This window comes from Branchiostoma floridae, chromosome 9, assembly GCF_000003815.2.
Source record: "Branchiostoma floridae strain S238N-H82 chromosome 9, Bfl_VNyyK, whole genome shotgun sequence".
NCBI classification, from domain to species: domain Eukaryota; kingdom Metazoa; phylum Chordata; class Leptocardii; order Amphioxiformes; family Branchiostomatidae; genus Branchiostoma; species Branchiostoma floridae.
The window spans coordinates 824,166-831,042 of NC_049987.1; positions in this window are offsets into that span (position 1 = coordinate 824,166).

Sequence of the window (6,877 nt, forward strand, 5' to 3'; positions counted from 1 at the left end):
GTGCAAAATATGACCCAAATCGATTTTTTTTTACCCTGAGCACTGATGTATGATTCTAACAGACATTTGCTCTTAAAGGTTTCTTCCATGTAAGAGGTAGACCTTGAAACAGAGTTATAACGGTTATGTTCAATAATACCATTTGGTCTTGTGTTTAGGTTAAGCTGAGGGTAGTGATCTAGAGACATGAACTTGTATAAGGGGAAAAATCTTTTATGAATATTGTGTTGTTTTTTCCAGGATGTAAAGTAAATTGTTTTACCTTGTGACCTTATATATTTGCTGCACCATATAATTTCTTCCATTATTTCACTAGAGAGGGTTTGTTTTTACCTCCTCCACCAGCAGAGTGGAAGGCCGATATTACCTGTTTATAAAATGAGGGGAATTTACTCATGTTAGGACCATCATTATCAGTGAAATTCATTTGAAATAGTTAGTTGTCTGGAACAAGGGAGTTTATAAATTGTTAAAGCAATAACTTTCCATCTTGCATTGTCGTTCCTTACTAATCTTGGTATCTAGGATGCAAGTAGGGCTTGTTTTTTGGTGATTTAAGTTTGTCAAACCTAATCCTCCTAGCTCAATAGGCTGGCTATTAACATCCCCCTTAACCCTCAAACCACCGTATGGGGTCAAAACTGACCCCAGGCGTATATCAATGTGTGCCATTATGTCATTTCTAGTCAAAAACAAATTTCATTTCAGGAGTCTGTTTGTATATTTGTCCTATTACTTCTTATACGTTTTTGCCGAGATTGACCGATTGTTGATTAAATTATCCTCGAAAGTTTATACATGGTCCAGTGGTCTCAAAACTGACCCCAGCATTTTTTCTAAACAAACTTTTGCGACCCACACCTAAACTACTTATTGTAGGATCACGAACTTTTCAGAAAATGATGTACATGTAAGCAAAAATTCTCACTAATCATGTCAGACTGCCCCAAATAGATTAATGAAACTATACATAAATAAAAATGCAAAAAACTGTATTTGTACAAAACGTTTTGGGGTCAGTTTTACCCCATACGGTAATCTACGTCACAAAAAAGCTACGGTGGTTTGAGGGTTAATCTTATCTTTTTTACCATTCCATAGGATATTGAATATTTTTTTCTTTACAATGTTTATCACAACTGTTATAGATTATTTGTGAAAGGGCAAGGAATCTTTTCAGTCTTCCAATCTATTTCTCCCAGTTTAGAAATTCACATACATGGTGTAGGAATGAGTTACAGAAGTATATGCCTAGTTTCTTGTATGCCTAAATAGGATTCAATCCATCACTCTTCACATTTTTTAACATTTAGATTTAGGCTTTAAACACTACAGAAATTTTGAATAAGACTGAAGGCATTTTCCATTGATGTAAGGTTAGAAACAAATAAGGTGGTACCATCAACAACCTGTGAGATTTTTATATTTTCAATATCACACATTTTCATTAGAATTGGTTTTAACTTGAATTCCTTCCACTTCTTGTGCCTGTCTGATATTCACAGCCATAATCTCTACTGTTAAGATAAATAGAAGAGCATATATGGGACAGTCTTGGTATATGCCTTTCTTTAAAGGAAAGAAGCCAGATAACCATTCGCTATTACTGATGGTGCTACTATTGTTATTATGCATACATTTAAGGGCACTGATAAATTAGGAGCTGAAGTTGAATTTTTCTAATACTCTCCACATTAATTTTCCATTCAAAGTGTCAAAAGCTTGAGTAAAATCCAGGAACATTACTGCTCCAGGGATATTTTGGGTTTCAGCATATTAAATAACATCATTAATCAGTCTCACATTTTTTCCAATAAATCTACCCTTGATATTAACTGTTTGGTCATTTTTAATTATCTTGTGTAAAACTTTGTTAATAAGTCTGTTAGCAAGGACGAAGCAAATATTTTATATTCAGTATTGAGAAGGCTAATTGGTCTCCAGTTGTCTAGGTGGTGGCGTTCATTTTTTTGCATTAACCTTAGCATTGCACGTCTTTGTGAAACAGACATTTTACCTTCTACCAATGTTTGCTGGATAGAATTATAAACTATGTCTCCTATATGATGTCTTAAATGATTCGGAGGGAATGTCATTAAGGCCAGGGCTTTTGTTGTTTTTTAGAGAGATAAGGGCATCCTTACATTCATCTTTAGTAATTGGTTTATCTTGGAATTCCCTGTTAGTTGGGCTTAAAATAGTTTCTAACTGTACACTTTCTAAGTACTGATCCATGGCTACGTCACTTATATTGTCTTTCTGGTATATTTGTTTATAGTATTTCTTACACAAAGAATATCTGAGTCCTTACTAATCTCTCTCCCATCAATGTTTAAAAGGTTAATATCTTTGTCACTTCCTCTTTTCTTTTCCAAGTTTAAGAAGTATGTAGTAGGTTTTTCCCGCTCTTCTCTCCATTTGGCCCTGGCTGTTACATAATTATGCTCCAGGTGATTTTTATTCATAAAGTTCTTCTTAGCTAGATTGTGCTTGCTTGTAGCTACGTATATGGTCATTAGTCGGATTATTATCTATCCCCTTTTGATGAAATTTGAGTTTTTTTCTCTAACCTCTCTATCTGTTCTCTGATTTCTCTTGCTTTCTTGGCTCCGTATTGTTTTGAAAACTCAGCTACTTTAACCATACATAAATCTAGTTTATCTCTATCTGATTTAGTGATCTTATTCCTCTCTTGTTGAATCAAGTTGCATATATTCTAAGAATATTCTTTGTCTCTTGATAAATCTACATCTAAAGTTCCAAGGCATCTGGCGCACTTATGGAATTTGAGTTTTAAAAATATAGCTGGGTTGTCAGTAAGTATGGAAGGTCTTATATCAGATTTTTCAATTTTCCGTACAAGGGTCTTGTGAATTATCCAAAAGTCTAGTCAACAGGCTCCTTTTCTGTAAGATTTCTCCAAGTGTATTGTCGGGTGGTGAAGTTAATTAACCTTTAAGCATCACATATTTCTACTTCAGAACATTGTTTTTTCAAAACTTTAGCAAACCTTCCTGCAGTATCTAGTCTACCCCCTTTTTATCAACTTCTGGATTAAATACACAATTTATATCTCCACCACAAATTGGGTTAGTGGGGTCTAAGCTACTTGACCACTCTGACAGTTTCATAATAAAGTTTTTTTTCTTTATTAAACTCTATTTGGGGCATAAATATTTACTAAGCATAGCTCTATATTCATTATTGTCTAGGTACTTACAGTCTATTAACAACAGAATCCAAAATAATAAAGGAAAATCCATTTTATTCCTTTTTTTTCGACGTGATAATCAGAAAACGAAGTCTGAATTTCTTTGAAAATCAAGTCATTTTGGATTGGAATGCAATATTTGAAGAGACTCAAGTTCCAGGAATATTGACTTGTGGGGGCGATTGCCCCGTACAAAGTCTGAATTGTCCAGTCATCTCGTCTTGATTTCATCAGAGTGAAGAAGACTTGGGGGCGATCGCCCTGTCAGGACTTGGGGGCGATCGCCCTGTCAGGGCTTGGGGGGCGATCGCCCTGTAGCTTTCAGGACTTGGGGGCGATCGCCCTGCCAGGGCTTGGGGGCGATCGCCCCACCAGGATTTGGGGGCGATCGCCCTGTCAGGATTTGGGGGCGATCGCCCTGTCAGGATTTGGGGGCGATCAAATCAGTCCTTGCAGTACCTGGGGGCGATCGCCCTGACAGGACAATCGCCCGTGGTGGGTCAGTATGGGGCGACTGCCCCTACTAGGGAAAATAAAAGTACATGACAAGTAGATTTTTCACAAACATTTTGTCAACCTGTTGAATGGATCACAAAAGAACTACTCAATTTAATAAGACGTTACAGCGTAGTCATCAATCATACCTGTTTATGATACTTAGCTCCTTGAATTATGATGATCAATTTCGAACTACATCAATATCTTTCACAAGGTAGGCGTATTCCTTTCATACATACATGACAAGGTGTGTTGAAAAGCAGACAATACATATCTTACTCTTCTTGGCAATATCAAAGGATGATAATTTTCGTAGACGCTATCAGTAAATACGTGGTGCATTTATAAGCTGCGACTATTAAAAGCGGCTGGAAAGATAAATAGGCCTAATAGACAGATATTATGTCGGAGGAGTTAGTCCGCTAAAGGTTTACAGTTTGCCGACCTGAGCAAAATGTACTCCTATAACGGACAAACCCCTCTTGCATGTTATCCGTTATCTATTTGGCCGATTTCTTAACTTTCCAGCCACCCCAGGAGTAAAGGATGATAAAAGGAAACGTTAAAACAGTTTGTGTTCGTCTAACACATGAAACTAATGATTACACTCAAAACTGCGTTCTACATAAAAGTAATGGACCGTTTCTATATTTCGTTAGCTGAATCACACTTGTACTTTCAAGTCGGGGCGAGGGCCGGCAAAGGTGTCATTACCTGTTCCCTCGCCCCTTACACTTCTGTGTTGAATCTTAATAAACAAATAAACGTGTAAGTTGGATATGGTTCAGTCGATCAGTGGTTAATCCTGGTTGCAGCCAGTGTCTTGTGAATCTACTTGTTATGTTCAAATTCCATGCCCTTCGGTACGCTCTCAATTCTGGCTACATCTTGCAGCTGCTTCTTCCATCAGCGCGAGCGAAACTAGACCATACTTGCTCACTACGTATACCTCCTCTCCTAGTCCTTTCCATCCGTGGTATTCTCTGAGCAGCAACCTGTAGCCAATGAATGAATGAATGGATGAAGAATGACACTGCATCCCACACATAAAATAAATAGAAAGACTAAGGTAAGGTGTGAAGCAGACACTGACACGTGTATGCATACATTGCATATTGTATAGTATGACATAGATACATACATAATATACATACAACAGTGGACTACTTATATGCCAGAAGGGCTCAAATTCACAGATTGACAGCTGAGGAAAGCAGTCACAAAAGCATATCCGACAAACGGAATTAAGATATGGAGCAGGCAGGAGACATGTTCCTTAGAAACATTTGATCAAAACAGTCAAAAGAAACTGTCATTTCTCTTAATCCGGTCAGAAAGTAGAATAGGGATTTGCTACATAGATGCAGGAGAAAGTGATTTCATTTTTCTCTGATGTACAGACGGTAAATATTTGTTCAGCTACCCTATTTTCTTGACAATATCTTGAGTAAACTGACATGTCTTAGACAACTAAGTGTACTCGCCAAGGCGTCGACTTGTCAAGTAGAAGTGGATGACGCGGAAACTATTGCTTCTACTACAAGTGTTGAGGGACAAGGATAAGGGGCAGCGGTGGAGTCAGGGCTGGCAAAGATCGCGAGGAAACGATGTCGGAGCCGCGGTGGACGGCTCGAGCCTCTCAAACTGGCAAAGAAAAATGGCGCAAGAGGCGGCAGTGTCTTTGTCACGTCGGAGACGAGTGGTGTGTGACGTCTGTTTACAGTTTGCACCAGGAGGAAAACATCCTTAAACGATTCCTTTGTCGATAGTTTTAAAACTATGAAAATCGGAAGCTTGACAGTTCATGAGTCCTGTGATACAGGCACAGCTACTGAGAAAAGAATCTGAACTAACGTGTCAAAAAATAAATGAATTCCCGTCAAAATGCCTTAAATCGTACAGGTTCCGGGTGATTCCGATCGGAGTTTGCAGGCATTATTAGAATCGTGAATAAAAGTGAATGTTACCGAAGAAATAGTATCATAATTCTTTGTCATGCTTGTTCATGTGCCAGTACACCTAGAACACCAGTACAAATGGCCTTTTGATTTAGAACTTTTCTTACGCGCTAACATGTTGCTGCAACATCGAGCGGGCGTGCCACTTTGTAAATATTTTTTTTTAAATCATCGCAATATCCCTACTATGTGCAGGCCCATTCCGTCATTTTTGACCGACAAAATGGATGTACAAAAAAAGCGTGGCATTTTTAAAAGATCTCCCGAGTAGAAGTCTGCGTTCTAACGCCCCGGGAGAGGTAGAGACTGAAGGCGACCGGTCGACCCCGGCCCGCCGTGGGAAAATCGTCCTTACGCTTCGGCGCCCCCCTCCCCACTACAGTTTTGGTTAGTCGCATCGTGCTGACGTTTTTGTTGGCATTTTCCCCCGAGTCACAGTCAGTTATTGCCACCACAGAACCAACAAGTCCCAAAGGAATGTATATTATTTGAAAATAAGTCTCCGACAAGCTGCTCCGGGGCGGGGCGCGCGCCGCGAGCGGCGCAAATCTACTAGCTGAAATCCAGGTACAAAATACTTTTGTTGCTAAAGGTTGGTTGGACTAGTAGAGTGGCATCATTTATGAATATCAAAAGAATAAAATAGCCTCCATGAAAAATATATTTATGGGCTCCGAGCCATTCAATTTCCCTTTTATCCTAGGGGTAAGAGATCTGCTTCGCGACTGAAACGGAAAACCAGTATCAGTATGGCGTAAAGGATATTTCCAAGCGGGAGCGCGGTGATTTATTTGCGTCTTGAATATTTTTCAAATTTGTTAGGAGGGGGGAGGGCCTAGGAAAAATATTTTGACTTGGGGGGAGGGCCTAGGAAAAAAATTTGCCCGGGGGGGAGGGCCTAGGAAAAATTTTTTGACCCGACCCTCTGACGACCGGCCCTCCCCCCCCCCCCCCCGCTAAATATCGACCAGTCCTTAAGTACGGGCGGCCGCTGAAGTGACACACGACTTCCAAACACATGTATCTGGAATTGGACATTAAGGTTTCTTAGATAGCCTCCATAGGAGACTCCCTGGGTCGTTTTTTTTCTCGTCTTTTTCACGTTTTAGGCTCCAAAAAGTGACTTTTGCTGGACGTTAGCTAGCTAACATTTCTTTTAACCAGGTCGCTTGTGTATAGCGACTCACAAATTGAAAACGGTCAGCAAAAG